Here is a 20,132-nt window from a genome sequence, read left to right as displayed (position 1 = left end):
TACTCAGGGAGGATCCTCTGATTCTTGTAAAGCTGTGATCTTATTACATTGTATTCTCGACGGAACTTTTGATGTCCTTTCCTTGCCTATAGTTATCCGTAGTTACTTACCACCACGTCCTTGTGCTTGTAGGGTTGCTTCTGAACTTGATATTTGACTGTCTTCCCAGTGACACTCTCTTTTATTTCCGTAACACTCATATGGTACCTTTAACTATCCCAACTACTATTTGAATATTTCTCAAGTATTACAATGTCATAACTACAAGGCTGAATTCAGTATATCGGGTTTTACTATGTTCATCTTGCATGATCTACCGATCTGTATGTAACCTCTCATCTAGCCATAACTAGGCTCTTCCTGAATTAACTACTAACTACTCATTGGCCTATTCTCATATCAATATTCCGCATAATCTATCTTAGGTTATTTCCTTTATCTTAACTTACGTCTCGCACTGGCTCCTTATCTATCAATAACATCTCGGGCAGGGACCCTTACTTCCTTTCCTTGACGTTGTGTTTGCATAATGTTCTGGAATCGTAGCATATCTGTAGGCTTTGAATAAGTCCAATCTCATCCCTTTTTCATTTTTTTATCACATTCTTCCCCTACCATTCCATAATTACTAGAACCACTTATTTCTGACTTAATACCACATCACTCCATATTCCCCCCTTTAGTGGAGTACTAAGAGTTGGAGATACGACGACCTACCTATAGATGTTTTACCTCTTCATCTTTGGCATATTTTCACATCATCGATGATCCTTACTCGCCTTGCGATAATCTTTTTGTACCAAGGATAACAAAATTCCTTACTCGCGAGGGTGACACTTAGTATAACTGGCACATACAGTCCCTTAAGCATAACTTTGCTCACATTGCTTGCTTTAGGAAAGAGTCTTCCTGAATGACCTTTAAAAGTTATTCTTCTGTCGTCCATTCTATTATCGCCGGAACGAAATCTGAAATTTTCATGATGCCGACTATTATCCAATCACTCAGTCCCTAATTCACGTTTAGTTTATCTTGTTCACCAGCCCATACTGATTTCTATTGTTCTGGGGTCTAACTTTTCCTTCTGGCAGTCGCGTTGGAGTCACAAACTTATTTCTTGAAATGAGGATATGACTTTATGGCCTATACTATTTTGTTGTCCCAAGGCGTGTCACCTCTCGTCTTTTCCTTCAATTGAATATAGACTCTGTAATACTGTCATCTTTTTGATTTACCGTTGTCATCCATGTATTACATCTTACTCATAATGCTTCAATAACTCTCTTCTTATTTTCCGCTAACATTTATTTCTATCACTTTATTCTGAAAACTCGAACAAGACATTCTTTTGATTTTAGCTCGCCTTTGCTCCATCCACTGGCTCTTCGGGTTGCTTAACGTTTTCACTCCACTAGGGACGTGAGTCAAACTAAGGTAATATTTATCCCTTCCAGGCTTTTAGTATTTACATCTAATTGTAATATTCTAGAGTGCACCATTTGGGTGTCTCACAAGGAGATCTATTAGCACCTTTGTAATATCCTTCGGAAATGTCAACTAACACAAACAATCCATCCACTATTTTGGGTTACTCTCACCCCAGTCGGATCTTGATATTCCGTCCTTTTCTTAAACTACACTTGTTAGCCCCCAATTGGGAATAACTGAGATAAGTGTGGCCGATTGTACATACCTCTATTACTGTTGAAGGTAACTCAGAATGCTTATATTTCTCAACTTGAATTGTAAATACTGTTAATCTTCATTAACTGGGTACCTCATACCCTTCTTCACCTTGCTTCTTTTACTTGCTCAAACTTGTATCTACCTTCTGATTCTCTTATTCCTTTTTACCGTAAGAGTGGACAAATATTCTTGTCTTAAAGCTCCTTATCAAGAACCTTACACATTTTAGTACACGCATGATCTGCTGAAGACCTCACATTTACTCATCATAAGAATCATGCAAAATCAAGTTTCTCTAACTCTACTCTTCCAGATCTACATCTCTTATCAACCGTCTTTCTGGATGTAGGCATCATCGTATTATGAATAAGATAGAGTTTAGAAAATTGAGTTCTTACAACTGATCTCTACTACACGATCTAGAGTTAGAAGAAAACGTGACAGTCCAAAATACCTTGTAGCCTCCTGCTTATAAGTGTGGTGCACAACACACCCATAAACAAGACTCTACTAGACACGACTTATAGATTCCCTAGGACAGAACTGCTCTGATACCACTTTTGTCACGACCCAAACCAATGGGCCGCGGCGGGAACCCGGTACCTTACTCAACCGAGTACCAACATATCTTTTTGTATCATACAATCATAGATAACTGAGCCGGAGAGGCAGATGTGGGATAAGTAGAATACAACATGAAATACCAACTTATACATAAGACATACGGCCTATAAGACCGAAATAACCACTCATACACTTAACATAGGCCGACAAGGCCATATAATCTTTTACGTACATGACGTCGTCTACAAGCCTCTAAGAATACATAATTGTCATAAAGATTAGGACAGAGCTCCATCATACCAAACAATACACGTCCAAATCATACTAACCAAACAAGTAACTCCAGAAAAAATGGAGTGCACCAACACCTTCCGCTGAGCTGATAGCCTACTTGGAGGATTCTCGACCTGTCTATCGGGACCTGTGGGCATGAAACGCAGCGTCCCCAGGAAAAGGGACGTCAGTACAAATAATGTACCGAGTATATAAGGAATGAAAATCAGCAAACAATAGACATGAGAAACATGAAGTAAAAGACTCAATATGTATATCTGAATAGCTCTGTGAATCATTTAATATTATAATGTCATGCATATGCATATAAATGTCATACCATGCATGGGTATATGCATTCGTATCATCATCAAGCCTCTGAGGGCATCCCATCATATCATTTTGGCTACTGTGGGCAAATCATCAATGTATACCAGCTGATCAGGTGGTGGTGCATATATAACGCCGTAACCTTTTTCCATATCCCATATACATATAATACACATATATACGCGTATATAATGCCGTCTTGTCATGGGTCAATGTAAATGAATGCAATGCATGAGAAGTACGTCAATAAAATCTTTCAGAGTGTCATAAGACCATTATACTTTTTGATTAATATCATGAAATAAAATTTATCACCTTACGTATTTTCTGAGACCCATAAACAAAAGATGTAATAATAAGACACGTGGGAATTTAAGAACGTAGGCATTTCTAATATTTCTATGAATAGAGTTATTTCTGAAAGTTGTGCATTTGCTCGTTTCATTTGTGTCGTATAGATCATGCCAAAAGAAAGAAGGGATAGCCTTAACATACCTGAACCGATTTTCTTGAGAAAGATTGCACTGTATTCCCTTATAATTGCAAAATCTCACAACAGTAACACAAATCCAATTCATCATGTGTTATTTAGTATTGGAGTAGGAAAATGTTATGATTTCCTTCATGAGGTCTAACGTGAGTTCTTAATGGAAAAGAACTATTTATATATATATATATATAAAATTGAGGGCCATACAAGGTGATATGGCACGTCTTACAAACAAGGAATCCTATTTATCTTTTTATAGAATTATTTTGACGTTTTCTCCTATTTCTTCATTTATATTATCATAGAAACCCCTTCCCAAAAGCCACCTTTATCTTATTGGAGAAACCCAAAAGTTTGTAACGCTTCATTTACTAACTTGGAAAATAGTTACCGCAAACAACTACAGGGGAATTAGATGAAAACGATACATAAGAACGGTTATCGCAAACAACAAATCGAGCGACTTTCCCGACAAGCGGCATAATATCTCTGTCAAGTGGAAAGAAATCTCCATGTGGAGAACAACCACAAGGTTCCACCTTTTCGATTTTTCCTGTTTCCCCTTCAAGACACTTTCTTTTTCCCCTCCGATATATTCTACTTTCCTCAACTAATAAATTCTGCCAAAAGAACAAAGAAAAGGAAGGAAAAGAGGGGAAATATTAAACCATCGATTTCTTAGAGTTTTCTCTTCTACTATATAAAATTCTCATTATTTAATTTTGATTTTGTAACATATATGAGTTCCAATAGTACAAAATACAGGAAACTGGGTGAGATTTGCTTTTGAAACAATTGAGTAGGTAGAGGAAATAAGGTTAACAATTTGATCCATTGTGCTTGAGAATATAATTGGCTTTTGAACATTGAGAATTGTGCATAATTGTTATCTTATTGTTTTAAAAAAAAAACAAAACTGTTTTTCCTTTTCTAATTTTTGGTGATTTTGAAGCTTGAGAATAGAACTAATATTAAAACACTGAGAAATGTATAGAATTATTACTGTTTAGAAACTAAAGAAGAGAACAAAATCTTAGTTTATCTTCAGTTTGCTCTTCTGATTTTTTGTTCCTCTTCTTGATAAGCAGAAAATGTAGATGACATTGAGTACGTCCCCAAATTTTGAAGATTATTTACCGAAAACTACATGTAATCTTTTTTCATTAGTTAATTATCGAGAATTATTTGCTTCAGTTTTGCACATGCCATAGAATTTGATGTTATGTTTGACAAAAGTTATCATTTTTCTCTATGAGTATGTACTCGTGCGTGTTTAGATTTGTGTTGAATTGACGTATGACTTTTAGTTGGATTGATACTATTAATTTTGAATTTAGCCAAATATACGTGAGTACATGACTATAAAAATTTTGAACCGTGATAAAATTTTCTAAAATGACTTAATTTCTCTATAGATGGTTTAGATAAATTCAATATTGTACATAGCTAATAAATGATTGAATTTCTTTGTAGATGTTGGATAAACTCAGTATAGTTATAAATCATAAACTCTAAGTTTGTACTTATTTAATTGTGCTCTACTCCGACTTGTGCATTTTACAAGTGTAAGTTTAATTTATTGTTTAAAAGTGATTTGAAATCCTGGTCTGGATATATAATTTCTATAATATAGTTCTTCAACTTAATTTCTGATGAATGGTTATAGGAGGTGGAATTGATATTTGGGATGTAGTTCGTGATAACAAGAGCAACAAAATAATTCTAGGGCATCTCCTTCTTGATTGTGGGGAAGAACAAGGAAGCAGAAAAGATCGTTGCTGGTAACTATTACACTTGATTGCATATTTCCTTATACAGTATACTCGCTCGGTTTGTTGCCTAAAAAGACTTTTTGCTGCTAACTAAAAAAGTATATATTTCATTTGTATCTTTATTCTCAATGTACAAAAGAAAGAAATAAATACTTTTATTTGTATGGTAATTAGTAGTTTAGTGATGAAATTTACCTTTTAAAAATCCTTACAAGTATCAAGAACCCCATGTCAACAATGAAACTTAGCTTCGCATGAGCTATTTCTCTTTACGATGTCTCAATGAATGATTTCAGAAAGATCAACTATCAGAAAAGATTTTTAAGGAATTTATGTAGGATGCATTTGTGTACGGTCAAAACCGATTCTCAGTCATAAAGACAGGTCGAGACAATGACGTTTCAATCGAAGGGTATCCGTATGGCGAGCTCGGACGAATTCCGAAGTAGAGACGTCGAGCTATAAGACTAATCAACCGCAAAACTCGATATCATTATCGAGCCCGCGTCCGAATCGGACTACGGAGTAACGACGACCGACACAGGCCCCGAATATCGATGCTCCAAGGTAGAACCGAGCTCGAACTAAGACTGGGGATTCGATCTACCATCAAGCTCGAGTCAGTGCCAAGCTCGCAGACAAGAGCCGTTACAACCGCACCAAGGGAGGGAATCTTGGCGAGAATCAAGGGAGAGATAAACCATCATGGGTTCTCCACTATATATATTATTTTATGTTGTTACAAATAAAGTAGTGACCCTCTACTATAAAAGGGGAGATAGACTGCAATAAGGAGAGGACATTAAGATTTCATTGTACTTGTTCTTCTAATATTTTTCAGTCTTTCCGTCCATCATTTCCCATTTCATAGCAAAAAATACCTGTATCGTCATTTTGTATCAAAGAAATTTGCGTATCCTTTGAATCATATCTAAATCTAACGTTATCCAATTTTTCGGGTAAACAGTTTGGCGCCCACCGTGGGGCTAAGGTAACGGTGATTGTTTGATATAAATCTACAGTACACTCCAGCTTACAACTTCGAATCACCCATGGCTCTACCTATCGACCTCGAAGCCGGCCTTCAAGATGAAATCAACAACTTGGTGCCCGGGGCCGGAAAGCTACCTGACAACGGCAACGAGGCTCGAATCGAAGAGTCCGAAATTCGAGCCGAAGTACCACTGGATATCAATTCGCAAATAGCTCTAGAAGCGAATCAGCGTTCCGAACCGGAGAGGAGCATTCAGGGCGGTGCTCGATCCATAGCCCGAGACACTTACAGCACAGGGGAAATCGGGGTCAGCTTGCGTATGATTTTTGAAATCTTGCAAGCCCAACAAGCAGCGATAGCTTAGTTGCAGAGCCGAACTCATACGCAAAGTGGGCCGAACTCCAATCCGCTTCTTCGAGAAGTCACCCCAAGAACGGAACCCGCCGTAGTGAAATCAAATGAGCAAGAATCGGGGACTGCTCCTGAAATTGCTAAATTGCCCGAGGAACTCACAAAGCGAGTCGAAGGAAACGACAAAAAAGTGGAAACGTATAATGCTAGGGTCGATCAAATTCTGCGGGCTCCGCCAATGATAAAAGGGCTCGATTCGAAAAAATTCATACAAAAGCTTTTTCCCTCGAGCGCGGCCCCAAAACCAATCCGCAAAAAATTTCGTATGCCCGAAATTCCAAATATAACGGTACGACCGATTCTAACGAACACGTCACCTCCTACACATGCGCCATCAAAGGCAACGATTTGGAGGATGATGAAATCGAATCCGTGTTGTTGAAAAAGTTTGGAGAGACCCTCGCAAAAGGAGCGATTATCTGGTATCACAACTTACCACCGAATTCCATTGATTCTTTCGCCATGTTATCAGACTCGTTCGTAAAAGCACATGCTGGTGCCATAAAGGTGTCAACAAGGAAATCGGACCTCTTCAAAGTAAAGCAAAGGGGTAACGAGATGCTAAGGGAATTCATATCCCGATTTCAAATAGAGCGTATGGACTTGCCATCGGTCATAGACGATTGGGCCGTACAAGCTTTCACCCAAGGACTGAACGGGCTAAGCTCGATAGCGTCACGTCGGCTGAAACAAAATTTGATCGAGTACCCAGCAATAACTTGGGCAGATGTACACAACCGGTACCAATCAAAAATCAGGGTCGAAGATGAACAATTGGGACCTCCGTATGGGCCCGTACGTCAGAACCACACAACCACTAAAAATAAAAGGGAAACCAACAGAGAACGAAGGTTGAACAGAGATCGATACCAACCATACGACACAGATTGGATGAACAACAGCTCAGCACGTGACACGGTTCGGAACAACCGAAGGATTGATCGGGGGCAAAATTCTCGAGGACTTATGAGCAAGAGCGGCTTTGATAAATATACAGATCCTATAGAAATCCCTCGACTATCGGAGTATAACTTCAACATTGGTACATCCGCCATCGTATCGGCCATCGGACGCATCAAAGACACCAGATGGCCTCGACCCATGCAAACCGATCCTACCCAAAGGAATCCCAATCAAATGTGCGAATATCATGGCACCCATGGTCACAAGACGGAAGATTGCAGGCAACTAAGGGAGGAAGTGGCCCGCTTATTTAACAAAGGGCTCCTTCGGAAATATCTGAGCGATAGGGCGAAGAACCATTTTAGAGACAAGGAATTCGGTAAGCGAAACGAGCCAGAAGAACCGTAACACGTCATTCACATGATTATCGGCGACGTCGATGCCCCCCAGGGACCGATGCTTAAACACGCTAAAACGTCGATTGTGAAGCGATCTCGAACTCAAGATCATGCACCCACAGGGACTTTATCCTTCAGTGATGAAGATACAGAGGGAATCATCCAACCCCATAACGACGCGCTGGTAATATCCGTACTCATGAATAAAACTAAGATTAAGCGTGTGTTAATTGATCCAGGTAGCTCGGCCAATATCATCAGATCGAGGGTCGTAGAACAGCTCGGCCTGCAGGATTAGGTCGTATCCGCAACTCTAGTTCTAAACGGATTTAATATGGAATGTGAAACCACTGAAGGCGAGATTACCCTACTAATAAACATGGCCGGAACCATCCAGCAAACAAAATTTCACGTGATCGAAGGTGATATGAGATATAACGCCCTCTTCTGAAGGTCGTGGATCCACAGCATGAGAGTCGTACCCTCGACCCTACACCAGGTCCTCAAATTCCCAACATCGGGAGGTGTCAAAATAGTGTACGGGGAACAACCGGCCTCAAAGGAAATGTTCTCCGTCGAAGAAGCAAAATAAATATCCTCACCTTCACCAATAAAAGGATCAGGTTCAAAGTAGAGCGCCAAATAGCAATCATAGACATCGGCTTCGATCCGGCCAGGTAAGAACAACGTCAAAGAGGACGATGATGATCGATGGATCCCTCGATCCTTCATAACCCCCGATGATTTCTATGCCACCAAATCAACAATTGAGGAACTGGAGCAAATCGTACTGATCGAACACTGGCCCGAACAAAAGGTAAACTTGGGAACGGGTTTGAGCCCCGAACTCAGGAAGAAACTCATTCAATTTCTTATCAATAACATCGATTGTTTTTCCTGGTCCCATCTAGATATAACAGGGATCCCGTCGGACATAACGACGCACCAGTTAAGCTTGAACCCTATGTTCAGACCGGTGAAGCAAAAAAGAAGGCCCCAGTCCGAGGAAAAGCACGCATTCATAAAGGACGAGGTAACCAAACTTCTCAAGATAGGGTCCATTCGGGAAGTAAAATACCCCGAATGGTTAGCCAATGTGGTTGTTGTACCTAAAAAAGGAAACAAACTTAGAATGTGTGTGGACTATAAGGATTTGAACAAAGCATGCCCCAAAGATTCCTTTCCACTGCCCAACATCGATCGTATGATCGATGCCACGGCCGGCCATGAGATTCTCACCTTTCTCGACACCTATTCCGGGTATAATCAAATTCAGATGAACCCGGACGACCTAGAAAAGACTTCATTTGTGACCCGATATGGAACATATTGTTATAACGTAATGCCCTTCGGGCTAAAAAATGCAGGAGCTACTTATCAACGCCTAGTAAACAGAATGTTCGAAGAACAAATAGGTAAAACAATGGAAGTCTATATTGATGACATGCTAGTTAAGTCCCTGCGCGTAGAGGACCATTTGCAGGAAACGTTCAAGATTCTGAGGAAATTCAACATGAAGCTCAACCCTGAAAAATGTGCTTTCGGGGTCGGTTCGGGCAAGTTCCTCGGCTTCATGGTCTCAAATCGGGGAATTGAGATCAACCCCGACAAAATCAAGGCCATCGAAGACATCACCATCATGGACAGCGTGAAAGTAGTACAAAGGTTAACGGGAAGAACTGCAGCCTTAGGCCGGTTCATTTCAAGATCATCGGATCGAAGTCACAAATTTTTCTCCCTACTAAAAAAGAAGAACGACTTTGCCTAGACGCCGGAATGCCAACAAGCATTACAGGAATTGAAACGATACCTCTCGATCCCGCCACTGCTTCATACTCCGAAAGCGGACGAGTAGCTCTACCTGTACTTGGCGGTATCGGAAGTCACCGTAAGCAGCGTCCTAGTTCGAGAAGAGCAAGATATGCAATTTCCCGTTTATTACGTGAGTTGGACCTTAGGAGAAGCAAAAACTAGGTATCCGCACTTAGAAAAATTGGCACTTGCCCTAGTAAGCGCATCTAGAAAGTTAAGGCCGTATTTCCAATGTCACCCCATAAGCGTATTAACCACCTGCCCACTCCGAAATATTTTACATAGTCCCGAACTATCAGGCCGATTAGCCAAATGGGCCATCGAACTCAGTCGGTACGATATCGAATATCAACCCCGCACGGCCATCAAGTCTCAAATTTTGGCAGATTTCATGGCCGACTTCACGCCAACCCTCATACCCGGAGTCGAAAGGAAACTCCTTTTGAAATCAGGTATATTGATCGGGGTATGGATCCCTTTTACGGACGGTGCTTCAAATACAAAGGGGTCCGGGTTAGGCATAGTTTTAAAACCTCCCACGGGTAACATTATTAGGCAAGCTATAAAAACTATCAGGTTAACTAAAAACGAGGCCGAGTATGAAGCTATGATTGCAGGTCTCGAACTAGCTAGACACTTGGGAGCAGAAATCATTAAGGCGCACTGTGACTCTTTGCTGGTGGTGAGTCAAGTAAACAAAACCTTCGAAGTCCGAGAAGGTAAGATGCAAAGGTATCTGGACAAGCTGCTTATCACCTTACACCATTTCAAACAATGGGCCCTACGGCATGTCCCACGAGAACGGAATAATGAGGCCGATGCTCTAGCAAATTTGGGATCGTCGGTCGAGGTAGTTGATTTGAGCTCGGGGACTGTCGTCCAACTTTCAAGATCGGTAATCGAAGAAGGGCACGCCGAAATAAATTCTACTAGCTTAACCTGGGATTGGAGAAACAAGTATATTGAGTACTTAAAAAACGGAAAGCTCCCTTCAGACCCTAAAGATTCCAGGGCCCTACGGACTAAAGCTGCTCGATTTACGTTGGCTGCGGATGGAACACTATATTGAAGAACATTCAATGGACCGATGGCGGTATGTGTGGGTCCGGGAGATACTAATTATATCCTCCGGGAAGTACACGAGGGCACTTGTGGCAATCACTCCGGCGCTGACACATTAGTCCGAAAAGTGATCAGAGCTGGGTATTATTGGATCGATATGTGCAAGGATGCAAAAGAATTTGTTCGTAAATGTGATAAATGTCAGAGGTTTGCGCCAATGATCCATCAAGCCGGGGAGCAACTTCACTCGGTCCTATCCCCGTGGCCATTCATGAAATGGGGGATGGACATCATCGGCCCTCTGCCGTCAACCCCAGGTAAAGCCAAATTTATTTTATTTATGACTGACTATTTTTCTAAGTGGGTTGAAGCGCAGGCGTTCGAGAAAATAAGAGAGAAAGAAGTCATAGACTTTATTTGGGATCATATCATATGCCGATTCGGGATACCCGCCGAAATAGTATGCGACAATGGGAAGCAATTCATTGGCAGCAAAATCACAAAATTCCTCGAAGATCACAAAATAAGAAGGATATTATCAACACCATACCACCCCAGTGGGAACGGTCAAGCCGAATCAACGAACAAGACTATTCTTCAAAACCTGAAGAAGAGATTGAACGACGCGAAAGGAAAATGGAGAGAAATCCTGCCCGAAGTCCTTTGGGCATACCGAACAACGTCAAAATTCAATACGGTGGCGACCCCGTTCTCCTTAGTATATGGTTCCGAAGCATTGATACCAGTCGAAGTCGGTGAACCTAGTCACAGATTTCGATTCATGATAGAAGAATCAAATAACGAGGCCATGAACACCAGCCTTGAATTATCAGACGAAGGACGAGAAGCTGCCCTCATCCGACTGGCCGCCCAAAAGCAACGAATCGAAAGGTACTATAATCGAAGAACTAAACTCCACCATTTCAAGCCCGGGGACTTAGTGTTAAGAAAGGTCACCATCAATACTCGGAATCCAAATGAAGGAAAATTGGGACCAAATTGGGAAGGACCATACCAGGTACTCGAGAACGTTGGAAAAGGATCATACAGGCTCGGCATCATAAATGGAAAACATCTATCAAATAGTTGGAATGTATCACATCTAAAACGGTACTACTACTGCTAAGGCACGACCTTTCCATATTCATCTAACTAACCCATGCAGAAGTCCGAAAAAGAGCTGAAGAAGATCTTCCGATCAAGAGCACGCATTGCACTATTTTTGCCTTAGATCGGTTTTCTCCCAAATGGGTTTTTCGACAAGGTTTTTAATGAGGCAACCATCGATCGTGCTGCACTTTCAACAATATCCGAGGCCTCTTTCCGACAGACCTCGAATACCGGGGGAGGGGGCATCAGGGCCCTCAAATACATCGAGTTCAGATGCAAGAAAGTCATCTCACAACAATAGGGTTCCAACAGGAAAAATTGTAAGAGCCAAATGGTCAAAATGAACCATGCTCATATAGATTGGCCCATCAAATACATCGAGTTCAGATGCAAGAAAGTCATCTCACAACAATAGGGTTCCAACAGGAAAAATTGTAAGAGCCAAATGGTCAAAATGAACCATGCTCATATAGATTGGCCCAAACATAAACACATGTGCAATGACTTGAGATTTATTGTTCAACCAGAATTAAGATTCACTCAACTATTAAGCCTACGGGCTACTTATATTCCGAGTTCGAAACATTCACTCGAATATTAAGCCTACGGGCTACTGTTATTCCAAGTTCGAGCAAGCACTCACTCGACCATTAAGCCTACGGGCCACATTATCTCGAGTTCGAAACATTGACTCGACTATTAAGACTACGATCTACTGTTATTCCGAGTTCGAGCAAGCACTCACTCGACCATTAATCCTACGGGCCACATTATCTTGAGTTTGAAACATTGACTCGACTATTAAGCCTACGGGCTACTGTTATTCCGAGTTCGAGCAAGCACTCACTCGACCATTAAGCCTACGGGCCACATTATTTCGATTTCGAAACATTCACTCGACCATTAAGCCTACGGGCTACTGTTATTTCGAGTTCGAGCAAGCTCTCACTCGACCATTAATCCTACGGGCCACATTATCTCGAGTTCGAAACATTGACTCGACTATTAAGCCTACGGGCTACTGTTATTCCCAGTTCGAGCAAGTACTTACTCGACCATTAAGACTACGGGCCACATTATCTCAATTTCGAAATATTCACTCGACCATTAAGCCTACGGGCTACTGTTATTCCGAGTTCGAGCAAGCTCTCACTCGACCATTAAGCCTACGGGCTACTTTCATTCCAAGTTTGAAATAATCACTCAAATATTAAGCCTACGGGCTACCTTTATCTCGAGTTCGAAACACTCACTTGACCATTGCGCCTACGGGCCACATTATTTCGAGTTCGAAACATTCACTCGATTATTAAGCCTACGGGCTACTGTTATTCCGAGTTCGAGCAAGCACTCACTCGACCATTACGCCTACGGGCTACAATATTTCAAGTTCAAAACATTCACTCGATGGCTAATAAGCTACTTTTACTCTGAGTTTACATTAACTCAACCATTACATTACACCTACGGATTATGTTCCTTCAAATTTTGAATCATCAACTCAACAAGCAAACCCAGGGGATACAAATCTGATCGATCAGAGAGACTACAAGGTCAATATTCGATTAAAAGTCTTCACAAAACAAAAACAAATCGACCTGATTATACATGTATATACAAAAATTGCCTACGAGATTAATGTACAAACATGAAGAATTAGAAACTAAGCTTCATGGTCGAGCTCTTCCCTGTCCTCGGATCCGCTTTTGCTACCATCATCATCATCATCATCATCATCGTCAGAAGCCAAGGCTTCAGCTTCCGCTTCGAGCTCTTTTGCCTTTTTTGCCTCTTCAGTAAGGTCGAAAACTCGAGCGTGTATCTTCTCAAGGGTCTCCCTTCGAGGCCTACACTTAGCAAGTTCGGCAACCCAATGAGCTCGAGTATCGGCGGTCTTTGCCGCTTCCCGGGCCTCCATCTGAGCAGCCTCAACATCTGCCCGATATACAGCAATGGACTTATCCCCCAAGACTTTCGACGACTCAACCTCTGCCTTAGCCTCAGTAAGTCGTGTTTCAAGCTCCTCGATCTTCTTAGCTTGAACCGACCCCTTTTGCTTGACACTTCGAAGTTGAAGGTCGGACGATAATAATTTTGTTAAGATGGTTTCTTTTTCCGCTGCCAGGCATTCGAGGGTATCCTTCCACCGATTGCATTCAGCTCGGATTTGATCGACTTCTTCTCGAAGTAACCCGATCTTTTTGATCTTTTGCTGCAACTGAGACAACGAAAGGTTAACTTCCACGGTTGAGTCAGACCCATACGTTAACAGAACGAGGCTCACCTGCTTATCGAGGTCGATCCCTTCTTCACGGACCTTAGCCAAATCCTCTTGGAGGTCCTTTGTAGCCTCGTCCTTTTGGCTGCAAAGAAGCCACAGGGCATCTCTCTCACCTAAGACCTTCCGGAGCTCGGCCTCACACTGGCTAAAATCGACTCAAAACCTACTAATGGCCTGCACAGTAAGAAACACGAGTCAAGTATGAAAAAGAACAAATAAACGAAGTACGGAAGAATCATTACCCGAGTAATGAAACGCTAAGCCTCCTCCAATAAAAGAGAAGCGTCACCGATATCAGAACCATCGTCGACTCCAGTAAAACAATCCCTGAAAAGATCTCCTGCACCAGAGCCTGCGCCGATATCAGGAGTCTTCAATTCTCGAGCTTCCTTCAGCGCCTCCTCAGAAAAAGATGGAAGAGAAGGTGAATCACCCATTGTCATAGCCTCGAGCAAATCGCTCGGAGTACTCCGGTCAAGATTCTGGTCTTCGAGTACAACCCCGATAGGTGCAACCGCCATTGGCTCGGGAGCTCTGGCAACCTCGATAGCCTCCGTAGACCGAACTACCAAAACCGAGGAGCTATTTTCTTCTTCTTCTTCTTCTTCTCTCAGTCGTTGGACCGAGTCAATCGAAAGGGCAATTGTTTTTCTCTTCACCCTGCGAGTTTTGGGCTTGGGGTCCTCTGACCGAGAGGAAGCTCTTCGCTTATTATCTTCCCCCTGTTTAGGGACCAGGGACTTGTTTCTTTCCTCGCCGCTCGAAGGCCTCAAAACGGCATCCCTGTTTACACCTGCACAAGAGGAAATCGGTAACGAATAGAACGCAAAGAATGCTTCGAAGAAAACAAGAAGCAAACCTCACCATGGTTCTTGGCCTCCCATATGCCTTTTGCCAAATCACGCCAAGCGCGCTCGGCATAAGAGGAGGTCGAGGCCAACTTCCGAACCCAGTCCTCAAGGTCAGGCACCGCTTGTGGCATCCAAGGGGCAGCTGAACATCAGGGAAGGACATCAGAAAAAATTGGAAAAGCACCTGAAAAGTGAACAAAAATCACTTATGGTCAAAATTCCATTCCTCAGAGAACGACATCTTCTCCTTCGGAATGATATCACGGGTCCTCACTCGGATATAACGACCCATCCAACCTCGATCCTTGTCTTCATCGATGCTCGACATCAATGCCTTCGATGCCCGACGATGAAGTCTGATTAGTCCTCGAAAGATCTGAGGCCGATACAGTCGAATGAGGTGGTTCAGAGAAATATCCAACCCTCCGGCTTTGATAGAGAGGAAGCGCAATAAGATCACTATACGCCATAAAGAGGGATGGATTTGGCCAAGGGTGACTTGATACCTTTTGCAGAAATCAATAATCACTGGGTCGACGGGTCCCAGTGTGAAAGGATAAGTGTAAATACTTAAAAAACCCTCCACGTAAATGGTAACATCCTCATCGGAAGACAGAATTTGCAGCACGACCTCGGAACCCCAGTTGCAGTCTTTTCGGATGGCTCGAGGTGATCCTCCGTTATAGAGCATGTATACATCGATACGTGTTTGAATCGACCCGGAATGGAGGAAGGGTTCTCCACCTTAAAATCGGTTTTCAAAATGCACGGGCCAGGAACATAGTCATGAACAGACGGCTCCACCGGCGTCTTATCATCAGACGGCCGTGAGGAAGAGGCTTTTTCCTTCTGAGGTACAGTTTTAGAAGTTTTCGCCATTGATATGAAAGGAAAGAGTGCAAAGGAAGAAATAGACAGCACCAAAATTCTAGTATGAACGGCCCCCTAGCAGCAAAGTAGAGAGGATAAATAAGAAAGTATGGAAGAAGAGAAGACGCAAAAATGGTAAAAGTTGGGTGGAAAGATTATTTATAGACTAAGGCCTGACGGTTTGGTATCAGCGGTGGCCGACCACCGTCTGACACACATTAAATGCCTCGGTAAAACTGAGCCGATGGGACAGCCATCGCATACATCGAGATCGGGTTCGATAGAAACGTCGGCATAAGTTTGATCGAGCCGCAGGGAAATCATATCGTTCCTTGCCACATCCATTCCGAGAAACGAGAGGACTATCTGTGTACGGTCAAAACCGATTCTCAGTCATAAAGATCGGTCGAGACAATGACGTTTCAATCGAAGGGTATCCGCATGGCGAGCTCGGATGAATTTCGAAGTAGAGACGTCGAGCTTCGAGCTATAAGACCAATCAACTGCAAAACTCAATATCATTATCGAGCCCGCATCCGAATCGGACTATGGGGTAATGACGACCGACACAGGCCCCGAATATCGATGCTCCAAGGTAGAACCGAGCTCGAACTAAGACTGGGGATTCGATCTAGCATCAAGCTCGCAGACAAGAGCCGTTACAACCGCACCAAGGGAGAAAATCTTGGCGAGATTCAAGGGAGAGACAAACCATCATGGGTTCTCCACTATATTTATTATTTTATGTTGTTACAAATAAAGTAGTGACCCTCTACTATAAAAGGGGAGATAGACTGCAATAGGGAGAGTACATTAAGATTTCATTGTGCTTGTTCTTCTAATATTTTTCAGTCTTCCCGTTCATCATTTCCCATTTCATAGCAAAAAATACCTGTATCGTCATTTTGTATCAAAGAAATTTGCGTACCCTTAGAACCATATCTAAATTTAACGTTATCCGATTTTTCGGGTAAACAATATTATATTTGCACTATGATAAATGAAAATACCTACTTATCATGTAAATCACACATTTGTACATATATACGCTCACACATTCCCCTTCCTCCTCCCCACACAAACACACATAAATACCTTGAAAAGACTTTATTTTTTTTAACATGAAAAAGTTATTTCTTATATATATATTGACTAAAGTTATGAAAAGTATATTTCTAAATTTAACAAAATACCGCTCGAAGCGCGGGAAAATTGACTAGTAGTAACATAAATCCAATGCCTACCAAGTGCTCCATCATGTGTTATTTGATATTGGGGTAAGAAAATGTTATAATTTCCTTCAATATGTTCTAACGTGAGCTTCTAATAGAAAGAACGGTATACTTGAATCTCTTGAAAATCTAAGAGACCAAATGAAGCAAAATGGTCACAATTCTTTAAGTGTGTTTGAATGGGTGTGGGCCCACTTCAAGTAGTGACTAAGCCACTTTAATATTCCACAATATGACATCTATGCAAGACTTTTAAGAGTCATTTTAATTATAAGGGGACTGCCATATTTTTGGGCCTCTTAGGCCTTATCCCAAGGTCTTAATTACCCACTAATGTCTTATTTAACTAATTAATCCTCTATTAACCAATAATCAACCAATTACTCATATAATAAAGAATTATCTCAAATTACTTCAAATAATACTAAATTTTAACACACTTTGTATACCTTACTATTATGGTCATGTGGTACCTTGTATGGTGCTAGTCCATAAATACCGGGTATTTTAGCTCGGGTCATATTTTATCCAAAATGTCAAACTTCGACGAAACTTTGCCGTACGAAAATGCGGGATGTAATATCTCATTTTCAAGCTTTCATCAATTTACTTATGGATGTACCTCGGGAGATCCCCCTGCATATTTACTTTTGGGACTACGAGGCGATACCTCGGGAGATCCCCTGTTGAGCATTTACTTTTGGGACTACGAGACGGTATCTCGGGAGTGTCCCCGTTATTTATCCCTATGTGTTGTGCTGTTATCTTTCTGTAGTTTCTCCTCGTTAAATTTCCAGTCTCTTGTTACATTGCTATATTTTTTGCCTTAAATTATTATATACCTGTAGGGCCCTGACCTGACCTTGTCAGTACTCTACCGAGGTTAGGCTTGGCACTTACTGGGTACCATTGTGGTGTACTCATGCTACTCTTCTGCACATGTTTTGTGTGTAGATCTAGGTACCTCCTACCAGCCCCGCTATTAGTTGCGTACTTGCTGCTACTCCGGAGACTTTAAGGTATATCTGCCAGTGTCCGCAATCTCGGAGTCCCCCTCTATCCCTTTCATGTTGTTCTTCCTTTATTTCTTCTAGTTACTGAAGTATAGAAATAATTGGACAAATTCTTAGAGCTTGTGACTTATGATTACCGGGTTTTGAGAATATTGTTATACTCGAGCTGTTGGTTACTTGTACATGCCGAGCGGCATTTTTCCGTTATATAGTTATTTGACAAAAATTAGTTGTTGTTTCTATCTTTATTTTCGATTGTTCCGCAATTGTTAGGCTTACCTAGTCGTAGAGACTAGGTGCCGTCACGACGTCTTACAGAGGGAGAATTGGGTCGTGACAAAAACATATTAGTATGGTCTGAGACTTGCTTACTAATACATCTAGTTAGGTTCTCTCCATTTTTTTCTAATGTGTGATTTATTTAGAGTGTTTTATATGCTCCCTTATAGGCTCAACGCCCTTCTTGAGGTTGTCTTACCATCATCTCAAATATATGAGATCATCTAAACTTAGTTGAGGTTTGGATCGCCATTTGTTTTTTACCAATGTGGGCTTGCCAAAACTTAATAAACTTTGAGGTTAGTCCTACCATTACCTAAGGTGCTGGCTGGAATGTATTTGATACCATATGTAATATTCTTTACATTAAAAGCCAAAGTTTATCAATTTATTAATTTTAGTCTATATACAATGTAAAACGGTATAGAATGTAGTTCATGAAGTTTTGGTACTTAATTCCATAAGAGGTGTTCTATCTTTAACAATGTTTGTATTATTTTAGGATGTACCTAGACGCAAGAGGGGAGAGATTTGTGTCATACCCAATTTTCGCGAGTAACAAAACCTGAACTATTTTGACACAAAATTAAAAATGAATTGCGAAAATATAAACAATACAATAATTTTTACGTGGAAATCTTCCTTGTTCAAGGGAGTAAAAATCACGACCTACTCTTGTAGGATTTGTCTTCAAAACTTCACTAACTTCAAAAAGCGATTTTATGTTACAATTCAATAACCAAAGGGACTAACTCTAGTACATTACCCCTACAATCAACCCAATTGTATCTAAGTTTTATGTTACAACTCTATAACGAAGGAAACAAACTCTAGTACCCTTTCCCTACAATCAACTCAATTGTAGCTACCCCTTTCTAAACTAACTCTAGCTAAGGGAAACAAAACTCTTTAGAATTATTCTCCCATGTTTGCAACTCTTCAAAAGAAAAATAAATTACAATTTAAGAACAATTGACTCAACCGAAATAACTAAAGAACTCCAACAGTTTCATCTTCAGAACCTGGTTCTTCAGTTGAGCAGTTTGAATCCTTGAAAGTACTTTCTTGCTATGAATGCTATTTTCTTTGGATGATTCTCTGTATTTGTGCGGCATAGCCTTAGCTACGATAGCAATAATGTGATGCTTTATATAGGCATGAGGTTGGACGAAATCCTTCTCCAATTTATGCTCCAAACCTAAAAGAAATCGATTATGGAAAATATTTTCTTTATGATTTGGTTTCCTTATTTGTTTTCAACTCCTCAAACTGTTTCCTTTAATACAAGTATTTCCATAATTATTGAATATTTTTCAAACACGAATTCCTCCAGCTAATATTTTTCTTGTAGCTCACAAATTTAGTTCTTCAAGGTATTCGACTTGCATTAGGATTTGACTTTTCTTAAAAAACTCCTTCATACAGTTTTCCTTTCCATGCTAGTATTCCAATAATTAATGAATCCTTGTTGACCATGAATTCCTTCAATTATTATCATACTGTTAGCCCACGAAATAATTCCCTCAAGGAATCCAATTTGTAACAGAATTCCAACTCAACTAACTTGGACTAGCAATAAGCTTCCAGCGTCTTCAAGGGACCTGGTTCTTTTAATATCTGCTTTGACCATCTGCAACCCAGTATATCAGCATAACAAATATCTTCAAAAGATTTGGTTCATTGTCAGTTGTTGATTAATCATCAAAATTACTTTTAAGCACATATTCTTCAGACATCTGCTTCAAGGGATTTGGTTCTTTGTCAACTATTTGTTAATCATCAAAACTAAATTAAGCTCACC

Source organism: Nicotiana tabacum, chromosome 4 (genome assembly GCF_000715075.1).
Source record: "Nicotiana tabacum cultivar K326 chromosome 4, ASM71507v2, whole genome shotgun sequence".
NCBI lineage: Eukaryota > Viridiplantae > Streptophyta > Magnoliopsida > Solanales > Solanaceae > Nicotiana > Nicotiana tabacum.
The sequence above is the reverse complement of the archived record's forward strand: the minus strand, read 5'-3'. Positions refer to the sequence as shown.